This window comes from Amphiura filiformis, chromosome 13 (genome assembly GCF_039555335.1).
Source record: "Amphiura filiformis chromosome 13, Afil_fr2py, whole genome shotgun sequence".
NCBI lineage: Eukaryota > Metazoa > Echinodermata > Ophiuroidea > Amphilepidida > Amphiuridae > Amphiura > Amphiura filiformis.
The window spans coordinates 8,921,543-8,938,173 of record NC_092640.1 but is presented as its reverse complement, the minus strand read 5'-3'; the positions used below and the strand labels follow the sequence as shown (position 1 = coordinate 8,938,173).

At 36.9% G+C, this 16,631-nt stretch overlaps 1 long non-coding RNA gene across 1 annotated transcript; it reads right to left on the bottom strand.

Annotated features, from left to right (window-relative positions):
- Window positions 1-4,624: 4,624 nt before the first annotated feature.
- LOC140167189 (uncharacterized) lies at window positions 4,625-15,871 on the bottom strand. The gene is made up of 5 exons (XR_011860989.1): window positions 15,793-15,871; window positions 8,785-8,867; window positions 7,042-7,464; window positions 6,496-6,678; window positions 4,625-4,801 (listed from the first exon to the last, which is right to left on the bottom strand). It is a non-coding gene; the product is annotated as an uncharacterized lncRNA (long non-coding RNA).
- Window positions 15,872-16,631: the final 760 nt, after the last annotated feature.

Genomic DNA, 16,631 nt, shown 5'->3' with positions numbered 1-16,631 from the left:
ATTGTTATTAAAATTTATTTTCAAGCAGAATCATTGTGTACCTGATATCTACTATCTACTGAAGATAGCATTGTTATTAAAATTTATTTTCAAGCAGAATCATTGTGTACCTGATATCTACTATCTACTGAAGATAGCATTGTGATTAAAATTTATTTTCAAGCAGAATCATTGTGTACCTGATATCTACTATCTACTGAAGATAGCATTGTGGTTAAAATTTATTTTCAAGCAGAATCATTGTGTACCTGATATCTGCTATCTACTGAAGATAGCATTGTGGTTAAAATTTATTTTCAAGCCGAATCATTGTGTACCTGATATCTGCTATCTACTGAAGATTGCATTGTTATTAAAATTTATTTTCAAGCAGAATCATTGTGTACCTGATATCTACTATCTACTGAAGATAGCATTGTTATTAAAATTTATTTTCAAGCAGAATCATTGTGTACCTGATATCTACTATCTACTGAAGATAGCATTGTGGTTAAAATTCATTTTCAAGCAGAATCATTGTGTACCTGATATCTGCTATCTACTGAAGATAGCATTGTGGTTAAAATTTATTTTCAAGCCGAATCATTGTGTACCTGATATCTACTATCTACTGAAGATAGCATTGTGGTTAAAATTTATTTTCAAGCAGAATCATTGTGTACCTGATATCTGCTATCTACTGAAGATAGCATTGTGGTTAAAATTTATTTTCAAGCCGAATCATTGTGTACCTGATATCTGCTATCTACTGAAGATTGCATTGTTATTAAAATTTATTTTCAAGCAGAATCATTGTGTACCTGATATCTACTATCTACTGAAGATAGCATTGTTATTAAAATTTATTTTCAAGCAGAATCATTGTGTACCTGATATCTACTATCTACTGAAGATAGCATTGTGGTTAAAATTTATTTTCAAGCCGAATCATTGTGTACCTGATATCTGCTATCTACTGAAGATAGCATTGTTATTAAAATTTATTTTCAAGCAGAATCATTGTGTACCTGATATCTACTATCTACTGAAGATAGCATTGTGATTAAAATTTATTTTCAAGCAGAATCATTGTGTACCTGATATCTGCTATCTACTGAAGATAGCATTGTGATTAAAATTTATTTTCAAGCAGAATCATTGTGTACCTGATATCTGCTATCTACTGAAGATTGCATTGTTATTAAAATTTATTTTCAAGCAGAATCATTGTGTACCTGATATCTGCTATCTACTGAAGATAGCATTGTGGTTAAAATTTATTTTCAAGCAGAATCATTGTGTACCTGATATCTGCTATCTACTGAAGATAGCATTGTGATTACCATGGCACCATACCCCACATTAGAACAGGCAGCAGTCCAGCGCACGAGTTCACGATGAGTTCTGCGCATTGTCGGTTATGACATTGCATTGATATCTATGCCGTGCATATATTATGATTTTAAACAAAAGCGTGCATGCATGGGTGTAAATCCTCTATGAAATTTAAACACGCACAAAATCTCCCATTATGGGTCAGAACTCATCTAATTAGCATTGGTATATTACTAGTAAATGGTGCCTTTACTGCAATTTTAGCTAGTAAACTACATAAATCATAATCAAAAGTGTCTCACGATGAATGCAAATGCTAATTTATTCAGCACAGGGCTAACTTGTTCAATCAAAGTTTGCTCCAGCTGAACTCATACACACAGGCCAATGAAGACAGCAACATGTACATCTGATTGTTTCCTATTTCAGACTATCTGCATCTAATTAACTTAATTTTAGCATACATTGAGCAAGAAAGCTGGTTAAAATTTATTTTCAAGCCGAATCATTGTGTACCTGATATCTGCTATCTACTGAAGATAGCATTGTTATTAAAATTTATTTTCAAGCAGAATCATTGTGTACCTGATATCTACTATCTACTGAAGATAGCATTGTTATTAAAATTTATTTTCAAGCAGAATCATTGTGTACCTGATATCTACTATCTACTGAAGATAGCATTGTGGTTAAAATTTATTTTCAAGCCGAATCATTGTGTACCTGATATCTACTATCTACTGAAGATAGCATTGTGGTTAAAATTTATTTTCAAGCAGAATCATTGTGTACCTGATATCTGCTATCTACTGAAGATAGCATTGTGGTTAAAATTTATTTTCAAGCCGAATCATTGTGTACCTGATATCTGCTATCTACTGAAGATTGCATTGTTATTAAAATTTATTTTCAAGCAGAATCATTGTGTACCTGATATCTACTATCTACTGAAGATAGCATTGTTATTAAAATTTATTTTCAAGCAGAATCATTGTGTACCTGATATCTACTATCTACTGAAGATAGCATTGTGGTTAAAATTTATTTTCAAGCCGAATCATTGTGTACCTGATATCTGCTATCTACTGAAGATAGCATTGTTATTAAAATTTATTTTCAAGCAGAATCATTGTGTACCTGATATCTACTATCTACTGAAGATAGCATTGTTATTAAAATTTATTTTCAAGCAGAATCATTGTGTACCTGATATCTACTATCTACTGAAGATAGCATTGTGGTTAAAATTTATTTTCAAGCCGAATCATTGTGTACCTGATATCTACTATCTACTGAAGATAGCATTGTGGTTAAAATTTATTTCAAGCAGAATCATTGTGTACCTGATATCTGCTATCTACTGAAGATAGCATTGTGATAATATCTGCTATCTACTGAAGATAGCATTGTGGGTAAAATTTATTTTCAAGGAGAATCATTGTGTACCTGATATCTGCTATCTACTGAAGATAGCATTGTTATTAAAATTTATTTTCAAGCAGAATCATTGTGTACCTGATATCTACTATCTACTGAAGATAGCATTGTTATTAAAATTTATTTTCAAGCAGAATCATTGTGTACCTGATATCTACTATCTACTGAAGATAGCATTGTGGTTAAAATTCATTTTCAAGCAGAATCATTGTGTACCTGATATCTGCTATCTACTGAAGATAGCATTGTGGTTAAAATTTATTTTCAAGCAGAATCATTGTGTACCTGATATCTGCTATCTACTGAAGATAGCATTGTGGTTAAAATTTATTTTCAAGCAGAATCATTGTGTACCTGATATCTGCTATCTACTGAAGATAGCATTGTGGTTAAAATTTATTTTCAAGCAGAATCATTGTGTACCTGATATCTGCTATCTACTGAAGATTGCATTGTTATTAAAATTTATTTTCAAGCAGAATCATTGTGTACCTGATATCTACTATCTACTGAAGATAGCATTGTTATTAAAATTTATTTTCAAGCAGAATCATTGTGTACCTGATATCTACTATCTACTGAAGATAGCATTGTGGTTAAAATTTATTTTCAAGCCGAATCATTGTGTACCTGATATCTGCTATCTACTGAAGATAGCATTGTTATTAAAATTTATTTTCAAGCAGAATCATTGTGTACCTGATATCTACTATCTACTGAAGATAGCATTGTGATTAAAATTTATTTTCAAGCAGAATCATTGTGTACCTGATATCTGCTATCTACTGAAGATAGCATTGTGATTAAAATTTATTTTCAAGCAGAATCATTGTGTACCTGATATCTGCTATCTACTGAAGATTGCATTGTTATTAAAATTTATTTTCAAGCAGAATCATTGTGTACCTGATATCTGCTATCTACTGAAGATAGCATTGTGGTTAAAATTTATTTTCAAGCAGAATCATTGTGTACCTGATATCTGCTATCTACTGAAGATAGCATTGTGATTACCATGGCACCATACCCCACATTAGAACAGGCAGCAGTCCAGCGCACGAGTTCACGATGAGTTCTGCGCATTGTCGGTTATGACATTGCATTGATATCTATGCCGTGCATATATTATGATTTTAAACAAAACGTGCATGCATGGGTGTAAATCCCTCTATGAAATTTAAACACGCACAAAATCTCCCATTATGGGTCAGAACTCATCTAATTAGCATTGGTATATTACTAGTAAATGGTGCCTTTACTGCAATTTTAGCTAGTAAACTACATAAATCATAATCAAAAGTGTCTCACGATGAATGCAAATGCTAATTTATTCAGCACAGGGCTAACTTGTTCAATCAAAGTTTGCTCCAGCTGAACTCATACACACAGGCCAATGAAGACAGCAACATGTACATCTGATTGTTTCCTATTTCAGACTATCTGCATCTAATTAACTTAATTTTAGCATACATTGAGCAAGAAAGCTGGTTAAAATTTATTTTCAAGCCGAATCATTGTGTACCTGATATCTGCTATCTACTGAAGATAGCATTGTTATTAAAATTTATTTTCAAGCAGAATCATTGTGTACCTGATATCTACTATCTACTGAAGATAGCATTGTTATTAAAATTTATTTTCAAGCAGAATCATTGTGTACCTGATATCTACTATCTACTGAAGATAGCATTGTGGTTAAAATTCATTTTCAAGCAGAATCATTGTGTACCTGATATCTGCTATCTACTGAAGATAGCATTGTGATTAAAATTTATTTTCAAGCAGAATCATTGTGTACCTGATATCTGCTATCTACTGAAGATAGCATTGTGGTTAAAATTTATTTTCAAGCAGAATCATTGTGTACCTGATATCTGCTATCTACTGAAGATAGCATTGTGATTACCATGGCACCATACCCCCACATTAGAGCAGGCAGCACTCCACTCCCAACAACCTCAATGACATTCTGGATGATCCTCTGTGTGTTTCTCTACCTTCTGCTCCACTCGCAACTGCAAATTTTCGAAGTTCATCATCAATCCAAGGTCTATATAGTCATGTATACATGCATGCAAACAAACAAACATAAAAATAAACATGTCAGTCATGACATTGCATTGATATCCATGCCATGCATACATTATGATTGTAAACGTCCACGCATGGGTGTAAATCCCTCTATGAAATTTAAACATGCACAAAATCTCCCATTATGGGTCAGAACTCACCTTAGCATGGTATATTACTAGTAAATGATGCCTTTTCTGCAAGTTTAGCTAGTAAACTACATAAATCATAATCAAAAGTGTCTCACGATGAATGCAAATGCTAATCAAAACTTTATTCAGCACAGGGCTAACTTGCTCAATCAAAGTTTGCTCCAGCTAGACTCATACACACAGGCCAATGCAATGCCCCAGAAAAAGTTACCAGAACTCTTTATAGTTCCCTGATCAGGAATGATCTTGAGTATGGTAGCTGTCTATGGAGCGGTACATCCAAACACAACATCCAGATGTTGGAAGGTGTTCAAAGACGAGATACCAAATTCATTTTACATTATCCTGATCAGGATTATAAGGAGAGGCTTACCAATTTGAACTTACTTCCCCTTACTCTCAGGAGAGACAAAAGTGATCTCTCGGTTTTTTTTCAGATGTAGGGAGGGTCACTATGATATTAGTATCAATAATTATATTAAATTCAGCCAAGGGAATGGGCACGACCATCCCACCACTAGATCATCTTCCGATCCATTTAAACTTAAAATTCAACGCTGCAAAACCAAAGCGCACATGACTTTTTATTTTAATCGCATTGTGCAGCTTTGGAACCAGCTGCCTTTGTCTACATGGACAGCCAGTTCCTTTTCTTCCTTCAAATCCAGGGTGGTTGAATTTTTGAATTCTCATTTTACTCAAAATTTTTGTTCTTTGAATACATGCTCTTGGAGCTCTTACTGTAGATGCTCAAATTGCAGGCTTATATAATTTGGGATGGGCTCTGTTGTTTTTTGTTTTTTTTCTTCTTCTTCCCATAAATTGTTTTCAAAAATCGAAAGGTGGGATGGGCTGCACCTGTTTGTCCCATTCTTTTCACTGGCATTTTATTCTATTTACTTTGTCTTGATTAGTATGTGCAATATTTATATATAATATATTTGTCTTTGTAATTGTATATGAGCCAGTGATGAAGCATAATAAATAAATAAATAAATAAATAAATAAATAAATAAAAGCAGGTCGTAGGACAGGAACAGCTAATGTTGCTTTACCAGCTGCCTGCTACAGGACTAATGTTGGTGTTTCTGTTGTACAGAAGATCAATATTTGCTTCCCTGAGGCAGCTTAGTCCCGGCAATATCTGGACTTCAACAGTCTACCAAGCAATGTTGCTATAAAATCAGGCAGCCAAAAGTTCAGTGAACAGGATATGGTCGAAAAGCGGTTCAATGTAAAAACGCATACTTGACTGGCAGGGATATCCTGCAAATCATATCCCATTGATAGGGAGTATGCATTATGGAAAACACCATTTTCATCAGCTACTTAATGATGAGACACATCCTTGAAAACTAAGCTCTCATCAAAAGATTCCCGGCTTTGATCTAATAGGAAACGGTTAGAATATCAGGGTCATAATGGGTGCACAGCAAATGTGCCCTTCTATATACAACTTGATTGGTGATCGATGAACATGTTGGTAGGTGCTAGATGGAAGATTGAAAACTTTTCAACTCACCTGAGCCATAGAAAGTTGGTTTATAGTCACCACAGATAGCGATGGGTGGTCTACTGCTGGTATCAAGGAAGTCATGTTTATTCAGCTAATGTAGAGACTGAACACTGCATGCCTCAAACCTGGTCACCTCTGCTGCGGTGTTCACAGACCTGTTTCTCAAGATGAGCGATGATTTGGTTGAAGCTGAAAGCAGCCAAGAAAAAAAAAGAACACAAACTAGGTTAGGTGATGACCTTATATCATACCAGTGTTTTCATGGTTGAAGACATTAGCTATTAGTGTTTACAAAAAAAATATTCTAGAGGATCAATAGGGCCTATAGAGACCAATTAAAGCTGTCATCCTACACCTGGTTATACTTGACTTATTTTTTCTGCAATTTAAATGTAAAAAAATGGGTGAATAGCCCATAGTAGACCTTTAATAAATTGATGCTTTTAATTGGCTGATATATCTTCACCTGTGTGTAACATCTTAAATAATGCCACATGTATTCTGTGTTCTAATCATGTTGTTATTTATGTTTTGAATGAACTTAGTTCTTACCATCATAGAAAATGCAGTCCTCTTGTGTGCCATGGCCTATACACACTTATTTCTCACACACGGTTTACATGCATTGTAAACAGCAAGGTCCTCTAGGCTGAAGTGGTCCAGATTTAAACATAATGTTATCGCACCTGTGTGAAACATGTTTCTTCTTCCAGCAGCTGGTGTGCATGATGTATGCGATGCATTTGTGCATATAGCACTTTGCAGAATAACCCTTAACTTTTCTTGCTATCGTTGGTGGTTTTCGATGTCCTAGCTAAATTGTGCAACATGGTTTTTTTTCTGTGCTGCTTGGACAGTCCACACATTGCATTGTAAATTAAACCTAGACAAACCATACTGGATCCTGTTTGTTGTATTGCATAGTGGATCCTGGTGGGTAGCCTGACCACTGCTCATTCTTCATTTTTTTGTAATCTGGGTCAGGAAAAATAGACAGCAGGAAGGCATATTGTCAAAAACTTACTTCAACATATAAATAAACTGGAGAGATAGGAAACCCATCTGTACATTCTTTAATTTTTAATCTTGCTAATACGGTAATGATTAAAAAACACCCATACTGGAGAATGGCATCTTCCTATTATAGGGTTTAATCATGTCCAAATTACCATTTAAATTCGTCGGTCGCAACACATAGTGGCGTAGAGTGATTTTTCAAACTTTCCGTTTCACATAGTGGCGTACAGGTTTAGAGCTAGCTATTATCATATAAAAGTTATTTTTTATTTACTATTAAAGATACAGTGTAATAGTTTGAACCTTAAACTTCAATTTCAAATGGAATCGGGCCACTGAGAGATAACAATGGGCGAGTATCGACTCAGTTACTAATAGCATATCCTTCAAAAACGTTTTGCTCGGAGACGTATTTTGTCCTTCACGTACGCCACTATGTGTTGCGACCGACGAATTGTATCATGTTCCTAAACACAATTCATGTCATATCGATGATCATAAAATAATTCTGCACTAAATTTTTTACAAAGTGTGCGAACTGTTCCAAGTACTTTTCCAAGATTGTAGATTGTAACAATTAGCACAAGAGCACTTTAGAGCTGCAGCAATAATTATGACAATTCACATTTCACACATGCATGTTCCGCCCTGTTCCATCCAGATTGGTACCTGTTTCTTTTGTTCTAAACAATGGAACATGGTTCAACCGGGGGCACTCAACACAAATGACCATACTGGTATGCTCCCCCCAGAAAGACCCCTTTTGGGTTTCGCAGCTCGAAAGACCCCTATATTTGACCAAAATAAAGCTCGAAAGACCCTTGATTTTGATAATTTCAGCTCTAAAAGACCCAAAAATTGCTCATTCCTCATATTTCTTGTTTTTCAGGCGATTTTCAACCAAAAAGTCAAGAAAGGCCCTTGATTTTGACTTTTCGCAGCTCCAAAAGACCCCATTTTACTTGTTCACAGCCCGGTTCGCAGCTCGAAAGACCCCCTTTTACCGTGCGCCGTCAGCTCCCAAAGACCCACCACCTCAAAATTCGGGAGCATACCCACCAAAATTTTTTGATGTGCCCCCCCCCGGGGGTTCAACCGACAATCAAGTTTTGAAGCTGCCCATTACAATTATTCAATATTTAAAACATTATCCACTTATAATATGTCAGTTTTAAAAGTTCCCCTCACCCCTGTGACAAAAAACAGCAGAAAGTCCATGGGCATCGATTCATTGCCAATCAAGGAATAGAAAACTACATAGAAGTTTCAATCACTTACTATAAAACATACAAATCTCCTGTTTGTCGCCACACAGATCACAGGTACATCTCTTCATGTCTGCCATCCTAATTTTATGATATCTGTGACAAAGTGAAAAAACAAAACAAAAAAACTGAGATATGCAGTATTTTAATGCAAATATATGTTTTCATTCCAATTATATAGTAAGTAGTTAGGTTTACCAGTGGGCATGGTTAGAACTGTCCGACAGCGAACCCGCTAAAAACTTACAAATTGTGATGAACTCCCGTTGTAAAAAGTAGCCTATCCCCAATTTTTTTTAAATTCCTTACAACTAAGCCCTCAGAAGAGAAAGATGGAAGGAATAAAGAGAGAAAACAAACAAAGAAGTTGTTTGCTCCTGTTGGGATTCAAACCCGAGACAGGTAGCCACAGGTCTTTTGCTGGCCCGGTCAATGAAAGCGTGCCTATATATCATCCACAAAAAAAGCTTATTCCCAAAATGTCAGTTGATTCTGATTTTGCGTTTGCGAATTATGCATGATTATGTGAATTGTACACTGCTCAATAGGCCACTGTTGTAATTTTGTTCTGGTATACCAGAAATTCAAATTTGACAATATTTTTGCTAAATGAAATAATCTGCAAGAAATTTTTGGTTACATAAACATTAATGTAGCCAGAGGTTTCCAGTGGTAAAAAGTGTGGGGGATGAGGCTGTGGATCACATCACATATGGCAGGGTTTGGCCGGTTTGCAGGTTTTTGCCGCAGGTGAAAAAAAAAACATGGTTTTAAACGCGGTTTTAACCACTTGGCAAACACAGTTTTTGCCGGCATAAATGGCAAAAACTAGAAAAGTGATTTATAATTCAGTTTTTTCATCTCAAAAAAAATACTAAGTTCCAAAAATATTTTCCTGAGTGTTACAAGGCCAGATTTTGTAATTATGAGTAACATACATGTAACACGATCAAGGGAAATGAGTCGGATGTCGCTAATATTGATTTTGAGATATTGGCAAAGAAAGTGTTAAAATTCTTTTGTTCTAACTTCTATATTGTTTTCCGCGATTGATAAATTGATATAAGTGTCTTGACATCAAAAGTGTTCGGAAAACGATTTCGGACACTTTTGATGTCCAAACGATTTTCGGGGAAAAAGCGTCTTGACATCGAAAGTGTTCAGAAACCGATTTCGGACACTTTTGATGTCCAAACAATATTTGGGAAAAGCGTCTTGACATCAAAATTGTTCGAAAGCCGATTTCTGACACATTTGATGTCCAAACGATTTTCAGGGAAAAAGCGTCTTGATATCGAAAGTGTTCGGACACCGATTCCGGACACTTTTGATGTCCAAACGATTTTCGGTCAAAAAGCGTCTTGACATTGAAAGTGTTCGAAACCGATTTGGACACTTTTGATGTCCAAACGATTCGGGAAAAAGCATCTTGACATCAAAAGTGTTCTGAAACCGATTTCAGACACTTTTGATGTCCAAACGATTTTCGGAGAAAAGCGTCTTGACATCAAAAGTGTTCGAAACCGATTTGGACACTTTTGATGTCCAAACATTTTCGGGAAAAAGCGTCTTGACATCAAAAGTGTTCGAAACCGATTTCCCCAAAATTGCCCTTAATTTCCCCATTCCCCAAATTTCCTTAATTCTTGTCAATTTCCTTAATTCACCTGAATTTCCTTAATTCTCTTAAATTTCCCCTCAATTTTCCCCAATTTCCCTTTAAAATTGCCAACAATTTCAATTAATTCAACTGAATTTCCCTCAATTTCCCTTAATTTTCCCAAAATTGCCCTTAATTTCCCCCATTCCCCTCAATTTCCCCAAATTTCCCTTAATTCTTGTCAATTTCCCTTAATTCACCTGAATTTCCCTCAAATTCCCTTAATTCTCTTCAATTTCCCTTAACTTCCCTCAATGTTCCCAATTTTCCCTCAATTTCCCCTCATTTTCCCAAATGTCCCTTAACTTCCCTCTATTTTCCCAAATTTCCCTTAATTCACCTGAATTCCCCTCAATTTCCCTTAATTCTCTTAAATTTTCCCAAATTTCCCCTCAATTTTCCCCAATTCCCCTTAATTGCCCACAATTTCAATTAATTCAACTGAATTTCCCTCAATTTCCCTTAGTTTCCCCAAAATTGCCCTTAATTTCCCCCATTCCCCTCATTTTCCCAAATTTCCCTATAGGCCCTCTCCCTCACCAAGTACCATAGCCATGCGACGACAAACGATGTTGATGCAAATAATGCCAGAAGAGTATTTGCATCCAAAAAATCTAAATTTCAAAAATGCAGAAAATTGTTGAAAATCGTGTAATGCCCCTTTAATGACCTAATTAGCATATTTCGGGACGAAACTCTTTTCCAGTATGGGTCCGGTATAGGCCCTCCCCCTCACCAAGTACCATAGCCATGCGACAAACGATGTTGACGTAACATCATTTTTTAGCGTTTGTTACTAAATTGTTGAAAATCGTGTAATGCCCCTTTAATGACCTAATTAGCATATTTCGGGACGAAACTCTTTTCCAGTATGGGGCCGGTATAGGCCCTCCCCCTCACCAAGTACCATAGCCATGCGACAAACGATGTTGACGTAACAGTATTTTTTAACGTTTGTTACTAACGGACAGACTAGCGGACAAACGGACGGACTAACGTAGAGACATGGTGACTTATAGAGCTGCTACCCGCAGCTAAAAACCAATATACATGTATGTAAGTCCCTACTCTGTTTTACAGTAGGCCTACTTAATTTGGGTGAGAACTTGCATTTTCTAGATATTTTGTAAATGACCGGAAGCAGGGTCAAATTTTGCGAGAATCCGAGAATCCATTCTCGCAAAGATTGCAAGAATCTAAATGGATTCTCGTAAATATTTAAATTTATCATAGTTATATGGCGAAAATCCACAGATTCTTGCAAAATTCCACTGGGAGAATCCAAAAGGATTCTTGCACTTGGCTGCGAATTTTGGACCCTGGGAAGTGACCCCTTAATGACCTTTGACCCCGAATTGGAGTTTAACTTTGGCACACCAGCTAAGGTCACTGCATGCGTGCAATCCCTACTCTATGGTACTCAGAATCTAAAAAACAAAACAATGCATGCGTGTAAGTCCCTACTCTGTACTGTGGAACTTAATTTGTGCAAAAACTAGCATTTTCAAGTTATTTTGTAAATGACCGGAAGTGACCACTTAATGACCTTTGACCCCAAATTGGAATTTAACTTTGATGCACCATCTGAGGTCAATTTATGTATGTGTGTAAGTCCCTGCCTTTGTACTACGGTACTTAATTTGTGCGACAATATAGCATTTTCAAGATATTTCATAAATGACCGGAAGTGACCCCTTAATTAATGATCGACTGAAAACCATTGCGCTAGTCCGAATATAAAAAAAATTCATGTGTGTATATTCCCAAAGATCTTGGAATAGTATTCCCTAGATCAAAGCACAGTATATGTTCATGTATTTTCATGTAACCAGCTCCTTCAACTCATTTACACAATTTTGGATACCAGGGTCGTATTCTGATTCGTTGAACCATCTATATCATTTTTAGCGTACTTTCTCCATATTTGATATTACGGTACCCTAATTTACCTCTACGTTGTATACACATCGTTAAAGCTAGTCAATTCATCGAAAGGGGCTGGTTCTTAAATCAGCCATTTTTTCCTCAGATGACTTGACCTTTTGAGGTCATTTAGTAGACTTGCCTACATGTAGCAGTCATTTTTGTTGACCAAAATACAGTTCGCACATTGAAAATGGAACTTCGACGTACGTGGTGCGAAAATTCTTGCCATACATTTTTTGGTTTATATTCATATTTCAAGGTATTTCGCAAATGACCAAAAAGTGACCCCTTTATGACCTTTGAGTTGACCCCAAATTGGAGTTTGACATTTGACCCCAAATCGCAGTTTTACTTTGGTTAAGGTCAATGCATAGTACATACGTGTATGTGTGTAAATCCCTAAGGTACCTTGGTACCGATACTTAATTTGTGTGAGAACTAGAATTTTCAACACTGTGCTAGTCCGAATTTAAAAAACACTGGACGGTGTTTTTTCTGAATTAAATTTCCGACTAGAGCCAAAATAATTACCGTATTGTTTGTAATAAACGCTCCCCCTCTGTTTCTGTGAAAAATTGACAAAAATGCGAACATTTCCATGACATATCGTGTAGGTAAGCTTAAAACTTGCATCAGTCATGTCAGTCACAATCGCTAAATTGAATGGACAAAACCTATTATGACTCAACTCCCATCCATTTCATTGCCTAATTATGGTAGAATTTCACTGATTCCATGCACTTACAGGTGTAATTTTGTTGTATTCCCCACGAAAATATCATTTTCCGTGGGCGCCGCCATCATGTATAGTGTAAATCCCTCCTTTTAATAGGAGCACCATCGGAAATTGAACACGATTTTAAAGCTTTTATCACTGACAATTCACTTCCAATAAACGCCCCCCTTTTGGAAAAATGCAACGCCCCCGGGGCGTTTATTGCAAACAATACGGTAATTCTCGATCATGAGAGCCAACTTGCTACGCACAGTTATTTGCGTCAAGCGTACTACGCAAATGCCGGCGCTTACGGCGCAAACACAACTTCTGAGAATTGACCATCACACGCGTGTTGCTAGGCAAGGTCAAGGTTCGGTCATGCACGTCGCGCGATCGTGTTATTCTATGAAAAGTTCGCTAACACAGAAGGTACATCCTCTCATGATCGAGAATTTGACTATAGCGCGGCTAGTGCAGTGTCGGACTTTTGAAGTTGTTAACACTCAAGCATTTTCCACACACTGATGCGCCAGTCGAGGCAGCTGTTTCGCGCGCACATCTATGAGGCGTCAAAAATGCTTGCGTGTGAATGCCAGTACTTTGAGCCAACACTAGCAATTTGTAGAGTCTGCACATAAAAATGAAATGCGCGTTGACGTCACTGCCACACCAGGGTGGAAAATGCTGTGGCGGATCCAGGGATTTCTTTCAGGTTTTTTTTCTTGATGACACACGTACACAGTAAAGGTGTTATATCGATTGTGTCGTATTATTGTCGACATGACCCTAAATCCCACATGTCAAAATAAACTGGCCCTTTTCAACACTTTACAACACATATCAAAAAGAAAACAAAATGAAATTCCCATGCTATTTTTTCCGAATAAGCTTACCGACGATTATTGTTTTCATCGGAAAGTCGAAAATTACCTCCCGAAGTTGACCCGAACCAGGAAGTAGAACAAATCAGGAAGTATGTTTACACTAAGTCGGCAGGGTTATAGCTAGCCCAAGTTGAATTAATGCCGGCTAATTTTATTATCCAATTAGAGGGCTGGCTCGGGGCACAATAATCTTTTTAGCGAACATAAGGGATCGGGGAATAGGCTAGGGGGTATAACCCCCCAAAATTCTTTTGGTTTTTTACTCTTATTATGATGAATAAAACATTTGTGGGAAAAAAAAAAATTAAAAAAAATAAAAAAATTTTTTTAGTGCCGGTCGGCGCCGGTCCGTGCCGGTTATGCCCCACCGGCGTGGCTATAACCCTGTAAGTCGGCGATCGTAACTAAAATATCGCTGTGATTTCGCCGTGATCTATTGACCTTTTCAGCATTTTCTAAATCTCATTACGAGTGTAGCCACATGTCGATTGTCGTATTTTTTCCCAATGAAGTGTTGAATTAGAAATCATGTGGCGATAACACCTTTAGTACACAGCAAACTCGATTGTGCAATTTCTAATTCTTGTGACGGGTCATTTTTGATGTACGCTTTCCAGAGGAGAACCAGGACTCCCTATACCACACGTACAATCGCGCCATCATCTATGGGGATAAAATTGGGGTATACAGGTCTTGCCGACTGTGTGCGCCGACTTTGCCGACTGTGCTTGTGGAGACGAACAACGTTTCTGCATCTCATCTATAGCATCTTATTCTTGATATCGTGATGTACAATCATGCATCGTGATGTACATTCATGCATAGTCATGAAATGTACATGCTAAAATCAGTTCTCACACCATGCGATCGTTCATGGCCATTCAACAATTGTTAAGTGATAAAACACAGTGGTACTTAGTGCTAAGGTTTTTTTAATCGTTCATGCGCGCTACAGCACGCAATCGCAGCAACTGCAGCGGTTTCGCTGCAACTTGCAAGCTTGGCAAGAGGGTTGGGTGAAAGTTGCTTCAACTGGATTGCGACTTGATGTTTGGGCATGCTAGTATATCATTGTATATTTTATCCATCATGCAATAAGATTATATTGGCATGCAGTCACTCTTTGTCGCGTACCGATCAGTGTCAGAAATTCTAAAGCATGCTCCTTTGTGTCCTTGCACCTTGTGATTCAATTGTATGCACTGCCACTGTCACTGAGCAGTAGCATGATCAAACCGTGTCGTGAGCATGCTACGGTACACCTACAGTCAGTGACGTGACAGTCATGACAGTACATCATGTACATGACTAAGTATTACTACCCTATGTAGTATCATTGGCATTCTAATTACAGACCCATGGACCAAGCAGCGCTTGCATGAGATGCAGCACAAGTTGACTTGTTCATCAACTTCATGATTAACTTTTAGTTAAGCTTAAATTAATAATAATGTCAAGATATCGCCATCATGATCATACAGCAGGACCGGCCCGGTCAATGCATGTACCGACAGATCGCCGAAACGCGAATACTACTACAAGCGTAGACTCCGTAGTCATATTATATAGCACAAGAGCACTCAAATATTAACAAATTCGGCATAAAAAAACAAAATTTATCAACGGGAAAAAGTGGTCCTAGATCAGTAGATGCTGTATGCATTATGTATGCTACGCCAGTGACACTGCCAACTTCCGATTTTCAGAGAAAAATACACTATTCTTGTCCGTTCAATTACACTGAACTAGTGATCGGGACTCATAGAATCAGTTGCAACACCATTTGTCTCGGGCACAAGTAAAAAAAAAGCAAATTTTAGGACTTAATCTTACCAAAATAACGTCCGGTTAACTGCGTTCCCAGTGCCAGTCATGCAGTACGAAATTTCAAACCTCGCTCGTGCTGCAATAAGTACCATCCGATTTAGTCCCCAAATCATTGCGATTTTATACCTCATTCATTACGTGATCAAGATTTCGGGGAGTACCGACCGAGATTCACGCTACTGCCGTTTTATTTTATTTAGTTTATTTGATCGAGGTTAATTCATTAAAATTCATGACGTCACGTCTTAGTTGATACCCTGGGTCCTTTATGCGGGTTCCTGGTAAGAAAAATTACCGGTAAGAAAAATTACCACATTGAAAACCTCTTTGCTTACTTGCCATCCCCGGTAAGAAAAATTACCACAAAGTAAGAAAAATTACCAAAAATGTGCCAACCAAGTAAGAAAAATTACCACAAAAATCCATTCATTCATTCATTCATTCATTCATTCATTCATTCATTCATTCATTCATTCATTCATTCATTCATTCATTCATTCATTCATTCATTCATTCATATTTATTTCCATAAAAATCAAGAACATTACATTACATCAAAAATATTCAAACACTATACATATGGAGGAAAAGGCTGGAAGACCAAAAAGGCCTGAAAGTTAGCCTTTCCCTAAAATTAAATGAAATTAGCTAAAATCAAATGAAATTAGCAAAACAAAGCAACCAGTATTAGCATTAGATAACTACTTCATCAATACCAATATCCAGGGATGCAAATTGTGTGGGAGCGGGGAGCACCGCTCCTAGGAAATGATGGTCAAAATTGAGGAAATAATGCCATGGGAAGAAAAAAGTAAGAGAGGAAAAAGGAGGGAGACAGAAAAGAC